Here is an 18,527-nt window from a genome sequence, read left to right on the forward strand (position 1 = left end):
TCGCAGTCCCTGTTTAAATATGAAAACAGAAGCTGTTGTTATAAATGTGCGTCAGGATTTTATTGTGTTGCATTCTCCTACTATTCAACTGCTTTGGCACTCCTAAATGCTTTCCACTTGTCTCTTTGATAAGGCCTGACTTCTCGGAGCCACAGCAATCCAGGACTGAGCTAAGGTTTCACAAATGAACCTGACTGGTCCTGATTTGGAATTGGCCTTTATAACATGGTGAGGTGGCACAGACACACCATATAATAAACCACTTTGACCTTTTCCGTAATGCTAGACAGGAAATACTTACAAGTGTGGAGAGAGTACAGATGTGTTCTGGGAGATCTTTGTTTGCAAATAGTCTGTTAAAAAACCCTTTTGAGGAGCTTTAAAAACAACACAATAACAGAGCTATTTTCCCACATAAAGGTTACACAGTTAGTCCTACATCCCATGGTGACAGAAGTAGTTGCATGATCCTCGAATAGGTTTAAAAAATGGATGAAAGACTTTATATACAATTGATAGAAGAAGTCCCATAGAACACAACTGCAAGCTAGAAGCAATGGGAGAATGAGCTTGGGATACCTATCTCTCACATGGAATGGGAAAAGCTATATCACGGAGCACATATCTATGCTTAGATTACCAAGATGACAAAGACCCAATATAACATTCTCACACACTGGTATAGGACTCCAGATAAAATAGTTAAGTGAGATCACACCAATAGAAACCTTTATTGGCAGAATTGTGGAGCCGGAGACTCTTTTGCACTCGCCTTGGTGTTTTGCCAAGTTGGATAGACACTGGGAAGGGATCGCAAACAAAATATATGAAGCCTTTGACGCACAAAAAACAATGGAACCAGGAGAGGTTCCTTTGGGCTCAGCCTTCCCTGAAAGTAAATTCTATAAACCCAAGAAAGGTAAGCAGTCTCTTTAGTAACTGGCATACAAATTATACTGGTTGGATGGGAACTGTAAACCATACCAACGACTAATTCCTTGCTGAACAGACTTTGGGAAACACTGGAAATGTAGAAAATTACAATGTTGGTGAACCACAGTTATAGGTCTTAGCAACTAGAATGCGCACCAATTATTTCACTCTTATCCTGTGAGTATAGGGAATTGACATACCTATGATTTTAAGTCTCATATTGAAACATCACAAACATTACCCTACATCATATTTTAGTATATTGGCACTTCCATTCACAATCACATCTACATTCACATAATAGGACGCATCTCACTCTCCCTTAGGGTTCCTCCTTCATTCTCGATGCATATCATCTGTGGGACAGGGAGATGGGACTGAGGGTTGGATTTGGGAAGTTGAACATTTTCCTATTCTTTTCATGCAGGCTGATAGAATGTAGGCAATGGTATATGAGTTGGACAATTGATTAAAATAGTTAAACCTAAATAGCATCAGATGGTCTGTCTGATTTAAGACACCCCAACAGACTTCATTTCTGCCGGCATCACTTTGCCCAGGGCAGCACTGCAAACATGGCAGTTTTGCAGGGTACATATTTAAAATACTGCCCTTGGGGTGGTAGAAAGTGAGTCAGTGATGAGTTAAGAAGATTCTGGAAACTGACCCCCACTCACAATTGTAATGACAACATCTACCATGCTGACATGGCATGGTGGACTAACTGCCAAAGCCTTTTGTCACTGAGTGAGTGTCTGCCAAGGAGATGGGAGCTCTTCTATGGAAAAATACCAACTGCAATGACAGGGAGTTTAAAATTTGGCACCGGGCCAAAATGCCAAACGATAAATGATCCCATAAAGGCTAAAAACACTTAGATATTTACAACTAAATGGCATTGAGAGAGCTATATAACGTATGCAAAGCTGCCAAATTTCCCAGGTCCATGTTTGATGTACTGCTCTGCTCCAGATATTGTCCCATGGAATTCTGGGGCTTCGAGTCCCTTTTTAGTAATAGAGAGAAAAACACGACCAGTGCTAGGACTTATAGAAAAAACCTGGACTGGACCAGCACATAAGAAAAACACGCATTTGTCAAGCCTGTTATAATATTTTCTCAACACCGTTTTAGATGAGGTCAATAAAAGATCTGGAACTTTGACAAACAAATCACCCTCAGCCCTAGCTTCTCTGGTGAATCTAGTGCGTTGTACCATCTTTCCATTGTGAAAGGATGGGGTGGAGTTGTACTGCTCTTCTTGTACACTATGATGAACCCATTCTTAGGATCTTGCATTTCCACACTATATTATTATCCTCACCCTTTCTCCCTTTTTCCACTTTTCTTTAAAATGTATCCAGTCCTATAAACATATCTCTCAATCTATATAAAACCTACAGGTAGGTGCCTTAATATTTGATTTCAATAACCACTTTTTAATCGTTTGTAACGTTTTGAATTTCCTGAAATTTGGTTCTCAACTTAACATTACGTTGGTTAAATGTAATATGATTTGTCTTTGCAAATTAATATTAAATTAGGAAACATGTTAAATATAAAGTATTAATTTGAATTAGAAAGTGTTTAGGGTTCACTACATGTGCACCTAAATGGAGTGTTAGTATAAATTGCAGCAGACCCTCTTTTAGCACGCCATCTGCATACACAAATATCTTGCTGACAGTGGAGTGCATCTGCTATTCCACTTTACTCTTCCACTGTCTTGCTCAAATAACTGCAGTATTCACCAGAAAACCCCAAAGACCCTCCTCTCAAGCCCCTCATGCATTGCAAACAAGCTGCCACATTCACAGGGAAGGCCCTTTGTCCCTCTTTCATCTCTTGTCACTTGTAATATATAAATTAGCTTGCCAAAAATATTATTCTCAAGATAAATAGTGTAATATTAATTAAGAACTGCAAGTTTAATAGCCTGGGTGTGAGATTCTACTCTGCTCGTTGATTTTGCAGAGTTTTTTCCACTCCGCACTACATGTAGCACGTGCAAGGAAAATTTTACTCCAGGCCATCTTCAGGCGAGATTTCTCAACGCAGGCGGGCACAGATGACCACGACCGCTCGTGTTGCGAAACGCTCCATTAGCTTTGAGGAACCTGCCTCGCGCATAGAAAATCTACTCGAGCAGCAGAAATAAGTGCCATCTTGCGCTGCCCATAGTGCTGTTTGTGCTGATTTTCCATGCGCGGGCCAAATACCCCGCGCCTAAAATAGGACTAAATGGTGCAACCTAATGCCCTGCACCGCTTGCGGAATCTGCGTAGCACAGCAGAGTTTTTGGTCACTTTGCAGAGTTCCGAGTAGCGGAACTTCACAAACTCGGCCCAAGCCTAATATTTAGTTCGAAAATGCAGTTTACCAAAATTAATGATATTGCTTTACTGCACGGGGCGCCCATAACAACATATCTTTCTTTGGGATGCAGTGCAGTGAAAGGGCCACACTTACTGCCCCACCGCCATGAGGGTAACAGCCAGCGCCGCAGGAATACGGTTTCACCAGCCGTGAGGGGAACGGCTTACCGGAACTACAGTTCGCAGCATCCCTTGCAGCATCACTTCGCTCTGACGCTGTGCAGCGCACCTGTAGGCGCTATATCTTCCCCCCAGCCTCCCGCAGCACGGAACGCCCGACAACAACATATCTTTCTTTGGGCTGCAGTGCAGTGAAGGGGCCACGCTTACTGCACCACCGCACCACCGACGCAAGGGTAACAGACAGCACCGCAGGAATCCGGTTTCTCTAGCCGTGAGGGGAAAGGCTTACCAGAAGTACAGTTCCCAGCATACCTTGCCTCATCACCTCACTCTGGCGCTGTGCAGTGTGCCAGGAGGTGCTATATCTTTACCCCCAGCAGCGCAGAACGTGCACGTCCCGAGCCCGGGCAAAGCCTGTCAAACCCCATCATGCTTGTCATTGCAAGGAAGAGGCAGGGCAGGGCCACCCACCTTCTGTTCACTGCCCAGTGCTGATCTACCTAGGAGGATACAACACTGGCAAGGTACTGTTTGGTGACATTCCCCTTTCCCCATCTCAAATAGTGGGAATATTTGTTAACTGCCCGCTGCCTATCAGAGCTGAATTGTGCAAAACTCTTTGAGAACCACTATTACTTTGTAGAGATGGGGAAAAGAAAGGCCCTGGAAGGTGGGTTGGGGAGCGGGCTGGATGGTCGAGTGGGTGGTAAAATCCGTAAAGGGAAAATGGCTAGGAAGGCACCTAAACATCCAGGCAGCAATTGTGTATTAGATCGCATTGACACACTAATTAAGGAATGTGAGGACCTATTAGTCGGTGAGCCAAATCTGCATGTGGTTACGCATAAGTCCTCAATCAGCGTAGCCCACTCTACTAGAGGTAGCCCAAACAATTGCTCTGCCATCTCCAATATGTTCCTTTAAACACAAAAAGGGTTCTAAGGAAAATAAGGAAGAGAGCCACTTAAATTCTGGTAGGAAGGCAGGTTCCACGGTTTTTTAGCGCTCAATGTTCCTCTGATACTGATGATAATCAACCTCTAATAATCGATCCCATAGTCACCTTCACAAATAAATATGCCATACTGTCTAATCCCCAGGGGGAGGGAAGCACACAGCGCTTGGAATCACTATCGGCTAAAAGTACAGAACAGGTCGAAAATTGTACTCCAGATATACAGGAAGTTATCCTTGTAGTTCACTCGCTTCGGGCCGAAATAGGGTCCATGAAGGCCGTAATGGAGAACTTACCAACTATGATTAAGCTCTTGACACAAGGAAGGTCTTCCAGCACCAACTGTGCAACTTATAGTTCCATCACTCCACACAGCCAATCAATAGCCCAGGCAAAATCATCTGCCCCTCAAGCTAGTGAGACACTGAGCAAATTTATTCCCATGCATAGTGAGGTGGTCAAGCAGAATATTCCCTCTCCAGTGATCCCCATTGGAAGTAATGTACTGCCCAATATTAGAGCTACATCTGGGTCTTCACTTACAGACACATCTAGAAAGCAGTCACTGCAGGGTAGAAGTATAAATACCAGTACATCCATAATCAAGCAGTGTACTTTTCAAGAAGGGAGGGACGACCGTTCTATTGCCAAGTCACAAAATAACCACAGAAAATTTATAGTGAATGTGCCGAAGCTGGGTTCAAACAAAGTAGTAAGTACAGATTCATTGACCAACAAGGCCATACATTGGAGACGGCACGTAAGGGGCTGTTGTTCTGTAATAAGGGATGACATCACAGGCTCACCTCTCCCACTAACCTTCTAGAACTTGTTCCCCTGACTTTTCATCTATCCAGTTCAGACAGTCTCCACCTGCTAGCAAGCCTAGTAATTACCAAGAGCAGTTGGCAGCTGGGCGGATAGGTAGTTCCACTCTTGAATGTAATGATTGACTGATTGGCGTGCCTAAATTCCACACCGGCAGTGCTGAAGAATTGATTATCATTAGGGATAGCGACCCACCGACGACTCCGATTTGCGGAGATCATAATAGGCCAAAAACGCCCATTCAAAAGTTACTCTTGCAGCCATCTGAACTCGTGGACCCGAAAGGGTTTAGTAGTATTCCCATAGTGAATCACAAAGAACCAACACATAGTGGCCATGCTTCCAAAAGGGACACATTGATATTGTGGAATGTTGCAGGAATTAGCTCCAAACTCGTGTCTCCGGAATGGCTTATTTTTATTGATTCTTTTGATATTTGTTGTTTTCAAGAAACGTGGCTCTCGACATCACAACATCGCATAGGTTTTTTAAATTATTATGTGCCGGCAGTAAAGGGGGCTAAAGTTCAACCATCGGGTGGTTTGATTATATTGGTTTGGCAAGCACTAGGTATCAACATCAAGGAACTCCCATCCAACAGCAACGACATCCAAGTACTATGATTAAATGTGGGACTATTAGAGAAAGTTGACATTTACAACATCTATGTGAGGGGAACAAGACGGGGAAGGTGTCAAGTTTTAGCGGCTTTAGATGATTTCCACGATTCACACTCACTAGGAAATAATATGATCATAGCGGGTGATTTTAATTCAACCTTTGAGCCACTTGCCAGTGAGGAATGGCTTCTCACCGAAGAGGAAGATGCCCAGTGAGGAATCCCAAAACTGGAGCTTGTACCTATAAAGAAATGGACAGAGCCGGTAATCCAGATAAACTCTATCTGCCTAGAGAGGACTTAGGGCACTAAATGGTAGGACTTCACAAGATAGATTAGGGTCCAACACTTTTAATAACGGATTCAACAAAAGCAGGATTGACTATATACTTGTGAGTCTGAAACTTTGGCACACCATTGGTGATATGGATGTAAGGGATTGTCTCGAAAGTGACCATAATCCCTTGTGTGTAGCTCTAAGTTGGTGGCTGACTGATCAATTGTCCTGCAGAGAGGCTGAATTACATTCCCATGACACTAACGATATGAGAAGACTCAAGTGGTCGAGTATAGTTGAAAACCCAGGGTCCCTGGAAGACATTGCAAAGGATGTTGATCATGCCTTATTAATGTTGGAAAACGTTGTTCCACTAGTGTAGGATTGGAGATTGTTACCAAGTCTCACAACAGATATTTTTCACATATGAGAACTTATTTTAGCAAACATCATAAGCCAAAGATAGCAACAAACCAGAAATTATGCCACTGGTGAAATAAGGAATGCCGGCAGAAAAGAGCTCTTCTTGGAGACGCCATTAGAGGTGGCGAATCAGCCGCAGTACGTGCAGCCAGGCAGGCATATAAAAACTCCTTGGCCATAACCAAACGTTCCTGGGATGAAAAAAGATGGCAAGATCTTAAAGAGGCTAGTAACAAGAAAGACAGTAAGCAATTCTGGAACATCATAAAGTGGGATCGTGAGGGCATTCCCGAATATCCACATATTCATGTTTCGCAGGAAAAGTGGGTTAAACATTCTGAACCACAATATGCCCATAGCCCACTAGAGCTAACAATGGAAGGTCCTAGCCATGTGTTTTATGTAGACGAGGCTTTCAACAGTAAATACGTCGAGATAGCTCTTGGTGCAGTTGTTGGAGGAGACCGCCTGGCCCAGATGGCATACCCGCTGATGTGTTTCTTTATGATAAAACTAGATGGGGTAGGCATATTTTGCAATTGGGTAATGCAGTTGCACAAGGATCCCCTATACCGGTCTCTTGGAAAGGAGCCAAAACAATCCCAGTGTACAAAAAAGGTGATAAATCATTGCCGGGGAATTATTGACCCATTAGCCTGATTGATTTGTTGCAAAAGATACTGGGGAGATTGATCCTTAACAAAATTCAGGATTGGGTAGAGGAGCATAGCATACTGTCCCCTTTGCAAGCCAGCTTTCGTGCTTCTACTAGTACCATCGATCAGGTGTTCCGTTTTGTTTTATTGCATTGGAAGACGGTGGTCCTGGGCAAAGGCAGCTTATATGCTGCCTTTGTGGACCTAAAATCGGCATTTGGTCTTGTTCCCCGTTCCAGCTTATAGGCGACCCTCCAAGAACTAGGGTTGCCCATTGAACTAATCACGCTCCTAATGAGATTGCATGTGTGCAATTACGCCATGATACCATGGGGTTCCCATGGTCAGGTGACTAGTTCTTTCCCTGTAGAGCGAGGGAATCGCCAGGGATGCGTTATGGCCCCGACTTTGTTCACTGTGTTTATTAATGGAATAGTTGATTGTGTGAAACGTGCGAACACTGATGCCCCGATTTTAGCAGGAATAAAAATTCCGATTTTAATGTTCGCGGACGACACATTGATAATTTCAAAGACTCCTAGTGGGCTACAACGAGCTCTGTCAGTGTTCGAGGAGTTTTGTTCCGCTCGTGCCCTTCAAGTCAATGTGTCAAAAACGAAACTTATGACTTTTAATCAACATAGAGTTTTTAAAGGTGGTATTTTAATGAATAACCGTCCTCTGAAACAAGTCAATGAGTTCACATATTTAGGGGTGAACATTCAGAAGGATCTAAAGTGAAACCAGCAAATCTACATGGCCACACTTAAACACCGGCAATTGTCGGGGGCACTATGCCTCGAGCACAATAGGTCCCTTATGAAACCAATTAGACCGGTGCTCCAAGTATATGATGCAAAAGTGGTAAGCTCAGCATTATATGGTTTAGAACTATGGGGGCTAGAGAACTTGTCTAAACTTAGCGTGTCAGAAAACAAGTTCCTACGGGGTATTCCTAACCTCCGACAAAGTACGCCATTGTGCCCTCTGTTTTATGACCTGGGGAGAAAACCCCTTCTTGACATTGCGCAACTATGCACTGTGTTATATTGGCGCAGGTTGTGGACAACACCAGAATTGAGGCCATATGCCACAGGCTTTATGGACATAAAAACATCAGACACCTTTCACAAAATTAGTTGGCTACGTGGCATTAGAGACATCCTAGCCGAAATTGGTATGACAATGCTTTGGGAAGACCCTACTACTGCCCGTTTTCCCCCCAAAAAGTCTTTAAAAGAAAAGTATTGGGAGATGGTTGCACACAATGCCCTGAGAGCTAACGAATCATCTTCATTAGCAAGAATCTTCTTGGAATCTAAATTCATCCAGAGTCTAGAATCGTACTGGGACACTGTCACTAAACTACTTGACAGGAAACTGTATTTCCAGCTGAGGGCAGGTACGTTGCCCTTAAGGTCCTTTACATCAAGGTGGAACAAAACATGTGACAGCAAGTGTCCTAGTTGGTTGGCCTGCACCGAAACAGTTGCACATATGTTATTCACCTGCCCAGCTTATGAAACCCCTCGAAGGGTGTGGTTGAGGACCATATGCAAATTATTAGACACAAGAAGAAGCCTGGAAGCTGAAAGAATTATACGTACTAATACGTCATCACACATTTTTATAGCAGTTGCGAAATACCTCGGGTGGACATGGGTAATCAGGTCGAAATTTATCTCTTTATGAAATGTGCAAGTAAAATTGTGATAAAATACTTTTCTGGTCCAGTGATTTTAGACATTTATATTCATCTAAATCAACTTAGCGCTCTCTAGCCCTGGGCTTAGCTAGCCTACATGAATTCTTATCTACAGTGTTTTTTGGAATGCGATCACTGTGTTAGATCTGGCCAGATTCCAAAATAGAGATTGTTCCATGAGACATTTATTTGTTGTTGGCATATAAGTTACATGTAATTGTACATTGGCCAAACAGGCTTATTTTATAAACTGTGCATGACATTTTTATTGTAAATATTATATACATTTATAATGTGCTTTTATGACTATTTTTCGAATAAAGCTTGTTTGGAATTGGAATTGGCATGTACCATTATTTGGGCAGCTTCTCCCTCTTAGATAGATTAGTTCATCACTTATCCTTCAAATAATTTGGTTTAGAACTTTTTTCGACCTCCATATGAGAGTAATTTAATGTCATCCCTTGAACTACGGTTTGCTTCTTTTCATACGTACATTCTGCCAGCTTAATAGGGCTTATGTGTTTTGTAGTAGTATATGTAGAAGTAGTAGTTGTAGTAGTTGTATCGTACAGTTCTGGGTCTTGCCATTCAACCTAACAACAGCACCTCATGTTTTTATCAAACAACAGGGCAACAGATTCCCCCACTAAAATGCTGAGAATGGCCCGCTCTCTTAATATCTCTTTCTTTCATGACTCTTTCTTTCAAATCTCTCTCGCTCCCTATTTCTCTCTCTGTTTCTTTCTTTTTTTGCTGCTGTGCATGATGCCACCATGAACCTTGGAGACAGAGGCAGTGTCCTCGACCTTCATGATTACACTTTTAAGAGGCTGTTATGTCTGATCGACATTTTGCACCTTCGCCAGGAATTGCAGACCTAAGAAAAAAATTTTAGTACTCAAAATTGTTGATTATTACGTAGGGTTTCAATGAGTGAAAAAAGGTGGCTGGTTAAATTGGCATAATTTATTAGCAACGAGTAATGTATATGTTAATGACCTGAAATATTTGGGTAGGTGAAGTATTGTAAATTATTGATTAGATATTGGTTCTGATAATGTATATGTGAACATTAACGTAATGTCTTATAATGTGGTTTGCAGGATACAAATTAAATAAACATATACGTCAACATGATCTTTACTGGATGGAGTTATATTTGTGCAAAGTTGCAGGTAATTATTTTATATAAATAAGTATGCACACTAAAATACAACCAACAGATGAGAGAGCTACCCCAAACATCAGTGCCTCAGTTGGGGTTCCTTTGTTTTAAAGTTAAAGCATCTTTATTTGTCAGGGTGAGTCACTTTCACTGTTGGTAATCTAATTTGTCCCAGTTTTTAGAAAGGTGTAGTAAATAAATAACCAACCGTTTCACGTATGTCTGTGCAATGAATCCTGAACTTAATATTGGCTCAATTGATGGCTATTGTGTCCAAGCATCTGACTACTTTTAACTCTCAAGACAATTTCAGTTGGGGTAGTAATATCACCCAGATTGGTGAGTGAGTAGGAGTCCCTGTCAGCTGAAATACAGTTGACTATCCTTTCAAAGACGTTGACTTAAAAGAGAAACTATCTTTTTCTTAATGTTTTTTCGGGATGCATCTATATCACTTTGTGCAGCTAAATCCACCATCCCACCAACAAAGTCCTGAAATTGCATAAGCAAGATCCTCTGGTGGCCCTTAGTCAGGACCCTTTGAACACAGATGAATATCAAATATAACACTATGGGGTCTACATTTTAAAGTTAATTTGTGTTTGAATAAATGTACACATGTAAATGTATTCTTACTCTTTGCAGTGAATATGGCACTTTTGGCTGTTCATCATTTTCAAGTGTAAATTTACTAGAAAGTGTAGACTACAAGTAGTTTTTTCTTATGCATTATATACATTAATAAAGTATATTATTATAAAAAAATATATATATTTACTTTCAGTGTAGAACCAAATTAAACATATTTACACCTCTATTAACTTAAATTGTAATTAAATATTTAAAAAAATTAAATAAATTACTTTTTTCAAATGTTTATTTTAAAAAATCCCACCTAAAATGAAATGATTCTTTTTTTATTATGTTTTGAAAATATTAAAAGTTTGGTATACAATTAATTTAACTTTATTTATTGTTAAAAACAGTAGTTACATTTATTTGTTATTTACATATAATTCTTCAATATTATACTGAATTTAGATATGTTTTTGAAATAACCAAATACATTAATTTATTTTAAAATTATTTTCTGTGGGGTTCTATTTTAAATGCCTCTCTGCATTATTTGCTATGGGAGGATGCTGCAGTACTTCTATCTGGCCATATGTGGTGCTGAACTAACTTCAGGCTGAGCTGGAGTACATTAACTACTTTCTTAGGTGTAGTGACTTTAGAAGTGCAGTTTGTGTGGAGACGCGCAAGCGCGCGATCCAAGATGGCCGCCGCGTGAGGGGCTCAGCGCGAATTTAGCCCTTTTTCATCGTTTTAACGACGAATTTCTGTCAGGAATTTCATTTTAAGGAGGTCGCTGCTTGTCCTTCGCTCTTACCTTCATTGCGGAGCATTTTTGGCTGATTTCAAGCAGCAGAAGTGGATAATTTCTTCGCCTGGTTCCAGCTCCCTGCACTGCATTGAGGTACAGCCAGGTTTCTGTCAAAGGGGGCGGAGTGAACATTCAGGAAAAGGCCTGGCTTGGGCCTAGCCACTCCCCCAGTCCATTTTAGCTGCTGCACCAGTGGTTTTCTTTACATTTCCACAGCAGTATAGTGCTTCTGCTTGATTTTACTCATATATTTACAATTTTGCCTCTTTTTCTTGCAAAATGGAATCTAAAAGTTTTATTAATAATAAAAAGAGGTAACAAATATCTCCTCCTCCTGCTAAATCCAAAGTAGTGGAGTCTTCTGAACCTTCATTGTCTTTAATATTGGAAGAAATTCAGGCACTTCGTGTCAACACAGACACTATTGCGTCTGAGGTAAAAAATGTACCTAGAGAAATGGCCAGCTTGTCAAGGAAAATATCAGACAACTCCATCAAAATTCAAGATAATAAAGTTAAACTTGAGTCATTTTCTCCTCTTGTGGCCAAAATATCACCTATGTGTTCCACCTTATTGGACTTGGAAAATCGTAATAGGCAATATAATCTCCGCATTTTTAATTTGCCTGAAGATGTTGAAGGGAATAACTGCAGATTACACCTGGAAAATGTATTGCCGGGACTTTTGCAAATACAATTTTCTGAAAAATTTGAAATTGATAAAGCTCATAGAATCCCTTCACATAGGAACCCTCGCAATACCAAACCACGACAAATGATTTTTAATGTCCTTCAACATCATCATTTGGTTCTCATCAGAAAGGCTGCTAGAGAAATACCTTCATTGATGGTGAATGGTCACAAAATATTGATCCACCAGGATTTCGCCAAAGAAACTGTCACAATTCGCAAAGATTTTTCTGCTCTTCGTCCACAGCTACGCAGCCTTGGCTACAAATATGGCCTCTTTGATCCGTTGACGATGCAAATTTGGAAGGATAATTTTTCAAAGTCTTTTCATCGCCCAGAAGATTTGCGTCATTTTTTGGATCAACAGTCACAACCTTCAATGGATACAAATGATTCTGCTACTTGAATTTGATTTTCTCTTTTTGTATCTGATCTTTTTTCTGACTCATTAATGATATTTCTCTATACTGGGCTCCAGCGGTTTCGGTCATGCTTGTAGAGCGTGTGTGCATTTCACACTTCATTCTATGTATGTATCTTGTTTGTTTTTAACTCCCTTTTTTCTTTTTCTCCTATTCTGTTCTTAACGATATAGTTGCTATTCTAATTACCCTTCTATCATATAAGGTTGCTGTTTTCATCTTTATCTCTACTATGCTTTTTCTTATCTCTTCTTGTATCGATTCTTTTTTTCTATCTCCTTCTTTCTCATGGCTAATATTCACAATATTAAAATTGTTTCTCTTAACGTGAAAGGTTTGAGACACCCAATTAAACGCACAAAAATTTTGGATTATCTGGGTAGTTGCAAAGCTGATATTTGTTTTGTTAAGGAAACGCATGTTGAGGATAAGATCTTGCAATATATGAATAAAAAGTGGGTTGACACTATCGTTTCTTCCCCGGCTACGGGAAAGAAAAATGGGGTCACTATTTTCTTTGCGAAAAGATTACACTGTCAGATTCTCAGTAAAATTTCAGATTCTGAAGGTAGATATATTATAGTCAAAATTAAAATTCATGATTCTACTTTCTTTTTACTTAATATTTATGGTCCTACGGCAGATGATCCCGCTTTCTGGTCCACTATCACTACTGAAGTTTTGAAGTTGGGTAAAGTTCCATTGATTGTTGGGGGGGACATTAATGTTATTGCTGACCCATTGTTAGATAGGTTATCTACTACTAGATTCCGTCCTCCTAAGATTTTTCATGCTTTTAAAGCTTTTCTTCATACCACCAAATTAGCTGACATTTGGAGATTACACTTTCCCACTGATAAATGTTTTTCCTTTTTTTCCAACCCTCATAATTCTCATTCCAGGATTGATTATTTTTTGCTTTCTCCATCCCTTATTCACTATGCAACTAGCCCAGTCATTGGTTCCATTGATATATCAGACCATGCTTTAATATCTTTTGTTTTGAATGTATCATCCACTTTCACTAAACAAACTAGATGGCGTATGAATGCTGGTATTGTCCCTCTGAAACTCATAAACCTAAATTATTACAAGCTATTCAAAATTACTTTTTGTTTAATCCGGAAAATTCTACTTCAGTAGTCACTAGATGGGACGCTTTTAAAGCTTACATTAGAGGTACTACAATTTCTATCATGGCTCATGAGAACAAGCAATTCAACTCTAATATCAAACTCCTAGAGAAACAAATAGCGAAATATGAGTGTTTATTTATTACATCCAGTGATCCTCAATACAAAATTAAACTACAAAAGCTTCAATATGAATTTAATGCTATCCTAAGTAAAAGGGCTGGGGTTCAACTTGCTAAGTCAAACGCTAGATTCCGTTTTAGTAGTAGTAAATAGGCTTTATTCGATAGAAATTTATCATAAAAGCATTTTACAAGATAAAAAGATTATAAAACTCAGTTTAAAACACATCTAAAAATTCAACACAGATAATCTAATAATAGATTCCGTTTTAACTCAAATAGGTCTGGGAAACTCCTTGCAAACTATTTGCGTATTAAAAGGGATAAAATGCAAATAACTTCCATTCATGGTCCCCAAGGTAAGGTTGCAGTGTCCCATAACGATATTGTCCAAGAATTTTTACATTTGTATTCCGGCTTATATAACAAACCAGACCTTTGTGATAATTCCTTAATAGATGCTTTTTTAAATACTTGCGATTTACCCCACATTTCTCCATCAGATAGACTCGGATTAGATTTGCCAATCACTATTGATGAGATCCTGAATGCCATCAAATCACTCACAAAGAATAAATCTCCAGGTCCTGATGGGATTCCTGCTGAATTCTATAAAGAATTTCAACCTTACCTCTTACCTTATTTGTTACAACTTTTTTCACATTTTGGTTCCTCGGGAACCATTTCTGGCCATTTTTCGGATGCTTTAATTATTGTGCTCCCCAAACCTGATAAAGATCCTACACTAGTCTCTAATTACCGTCCTATTTCCTTAATTAACCAAGACTGTAAGCTATATGCAAAAATCCTAGATTAGCTCCTGTCCTTCATTCTGTCATTCATCCTGATCAATCTGGATTTATGAAAAATAGATACTCTGCTAATAATACAAGAACACTACTCCATGTTATCGAACAGAGCCCTACCCTTCTTGTCCCTGCAGGAGTTATGGCTTTAGATGCAGAAAAAGCTTTTGATAAAATTCATTGGCAATTTTTATTTAAAACTTTATTGTCATTTAATTTTGGTCCCTCTTTTATTCGTATGATTTCGGCTTTATATTATGCTCCCACTGCCCGTCTGTTTATAAATGGCCAAATTTCTCCTCAGTTCTCCCTTTTTAGAGGAACACGACAGGGATGTCCCCTTTCCCCTCTTTTATTCGTGTTAGGAATTGAACCTTTTCTCAACTACATACGTCGATGTGAGGACATTCAAGGTATCACAATTAAAGATGTCACTATCAAAACTTTAGCTTATGCGGATGATGTTTTATTGTTTATTAGTAACCCAATTTCTTCTGTTCCTTCCTTATTAGACATTATTGCCAAATAGTCTGTAGTTTCTGGCTATACATTAAATGTTAGTTAAACAGAATTGTTTCCTTTAAATGTTCTTTGTACCCCTGATATGCTACCTACGACAGACATTATTTGGCAAAAACACAAACTGAAATACCTTGGCATTGTATTTTCATCAACTTTGCCTGCTACTTTAAAATTGAATTGTAATTTTATATCTGGGTGTGTCAAAAATAAAACATCCAGATGGTCTTCCCTTCATCTTACATGGTGGGGGAGACTGGAATCTATAAAAATGAATATTGCTCCGAAAATCTTTTACTCCCTTGCTATGATCCCCACTCAATTTCAACTAAAATTTTATAAAGATATTGATACACTGTTATCCAAATTTCTTTGGAACAATAAGCCCCCTCGTATTGCTTACAAAAAATTGAAACTCCCTAAATGCCATGCAGGATTTGCTCTCCCTGATTTTTATCTTTACCATAAAGCTTTTATATTAAAACAGAGTTCCATATGGTTTAATACCTCTCCTGTTGTTAAGCCTCCTATTTGGTTTGATATAGAAAAATCACTTGTGGTTCCTTTCTCATTGCCCTCCTTATTAACAATGTCTCATACTTCTAAGCCTATTAATCATTCTTCTATAATCAAATCTTCAAGATTAATCCTTAATGATTTAGATTCTAATTTTGACTCAGCCTTACTTTCTACGGTGCATTTATCCCTATGGCATAGTGCCTTTATTAAATTGAATAGAAATGTTAATTTCTGGACCTCATGGATTAAAAAAGGCATTTTCTATCTTAAAGATGTTTTTTGTAATGATGCATTTATTCCTTTTGATATGCTACAATTGAAATTCAGTTAACCAGATTCTGATTTGTTAAAATATCAATTTCTATGTAATTAAATTTTAGATTCTTTTCCAAATGGTATTCCATCTATGCTCACAAATGATTTGATGATTTACCTCAATGTTGTTTCTTCGTCCTCTAAGGCTGTTTCTATGTTTTATAAAAAAATCACCACTTCACTGGGAACTAACATCACTACAATTTCCACATTTTGGAATACTGAACTTACAATTTCACTATCTGATGACTCCTGGTCGACTATTTGGCTCAATAGTATCTCTGGTTGGTTACCAGTGTCTCTTTATCAAACAAATGCATACATTTTGCTTAATACATTATGGACTCCATTGCGTCTGTTTCGTGCTAGATTGCTCCCATCAGACGTTTGTTGGCACTGTAATTTAAGTCTTGGTTCACTACGCCACATGTTATTTGATTGCCATATAATTTCCAAATTTTGGTCTGATGACATAATATTTAAAATTCTACCCATTCAAGATGTTCTTTCTTATAAATTATTAATTTGCAAATCAGTTGTACTTACTCACCCCCTTTCTGACATTGAAGCAAAGTTGTTTAATTTTTTTTATTTCAGCTGCGTTAAAATCAATCACTTTTTGTTGGAAAGATGCCACTTCTCTTTCTGTTCCTGCATGGTGGTCATGGATCACCTTTACAAGAAGAGGTGCTCAATTGTCTCTACAAGGAATTACCCATAATTCCATATCTTTTCAATCTTTTTGGTCTCCAATTGATTCATATTTGCTGTTATGATTATTGTTCTTTATTGTAATTTGTTGTTATTCATAAATTGCTTCTGATCAATTTCATTATGTTAATAGTAACCTTACATTTCATGTAATATGATATATTCTGTCCCTTCCCCCTCCTCCTTTCCCGTCCCTTCTCCATTCCTTGCTTTTATTTTTCCTTTGATTGATTATTCTCTTATTGTATTTTATGGATTTATGATAGCTTGATTGTAATTTTTGTATTTATGCAACAGTACTTTATTGCTCTTTATTCTATTTTTCTGTATTGTCCATTTCTGTCACTTTTTTGAAAACTTAATAAAATTATTCTGAACTAAGAAGTGCAGTTTGTGAATAAGAATGGGCTTTCTCTTTTGTGGGTGGGTACATATTTCTCAATCCTCTGTGTAACCTAAACACTTCCTTATTCCTACCTCAATCCTTCCAATTTTGTAGCAGATTTTCCCCTTTTTCCAGATATTCCCCCGTCCTTCCCACATTTACTACTGAAACGTATAAGTACGTGTGCTGATATCTCCACAATTGGTTTTGTGATTCCAGCAAATGAAAGATGGGAGAGGTGGAGGCAGAGATCTCTGCACATAGTTTAGTGAATAGCAATTTTTAGAAAGTTAGCAGTACGACTACAGTAAACACTTCCAGGCATTTTGTTCTGCTTTGTATTCATAGAGCATCTGTTAAGAGAAAATAGAAAACAGAAAAGCAGGGAGGGCAGAAGGTAAGAAGGAAACGGAAGGGATAAGAAAAGCCTGAGTAATATTGGGGACAGTAAAAAAAGGAGCACAATGGAAGGTAAGGTGTAAAAACAATGATGGCTGGGTAGAATGAAGGAGCCAAGGTATCAGGAAAGGCATTTTGAAAGCAGAAAATGAAAGGTGGGGATGTGGGGTAGGAGCTTGGGTGTAGGCCTATGACCAAAAACAGTTAGTGAATAGGGCTCAATGCTTGTTTCATATGGAGGATCTTCAAAACGTGTAGCAGTAACTAACCAAATAATAATTTGAGGGGTCACTCTTTACAACAAAGAATATTGTGAAGCAGCAAAACAAAAGCACCAATTCATTGTTCTTGTATTTTCAATAGTTTGAAGAGCTGCTTAGTAGCTTTGTAATGAGGTGTGTATGCAAAGGAGGTTTGTAAGATGGACATTTTGTATTCTCTACATACATTTGCAACATGTTAATGATAGGCTCCTATGCTAGGCCATTACCCTTATTTGGAAATAAGCGGTTCAAGTGTCAATGCAGTATTCGTCTTCTCTTTTATGTGATCACCCCCAACCAAATGTAGAAGCCATTACAAAGGGAATCAGAAAAAGATATATCATTTGATAAGAAATTAGTATTGATTGGAAGGCAAAGTTAAGCACCTTTTCTAACGTTTGTTCTACTCAATACGCCTGTATCATTTGCCCACTTTAAAATACGTACCTTAAATACTGTGATTCCCTAGGTGGCTGTAAATATCCAGCCACTGAGCTGTGCGGGTGCTGCAGCATTTCTTATACTCAGGAATGTCACTATACTTGGAGGGGGCAATAGCAAGGCACTGGTACCAGTTCAATGCCCTGGGACGCAAATAAACCTTTGTGGAATCATGAAAGTATAGAAATGTTTCTGGTGTCCCTCCCTAGTGACCATTATACATCATAACTAATGTTTCCACAGTTTCATAACCTTTTCTTCTTTGCAAAGGAAATATCTTCCTTAATACTATCAGCTAAAGGAATTATAACAAATATTACATTTCAAGTCACATACTTTCAACTACCACCAAAATCC

The sequence above is a fragment of the Lissotriton helveticus genome, chromosome 5_1, assembly GCF_964261635.1.
Source record: "Lissotriton helveticus chromosome 5_1, aLisHel1.1, whole genome shotgun sequence".
Taxonomy (NCBI): domain Eukaryota; kingdom Metazoa; phylum Chordata; class Amphibia; order Caudata; family Salamandridae; genus Lissotriton; species Lissotriton helveticus.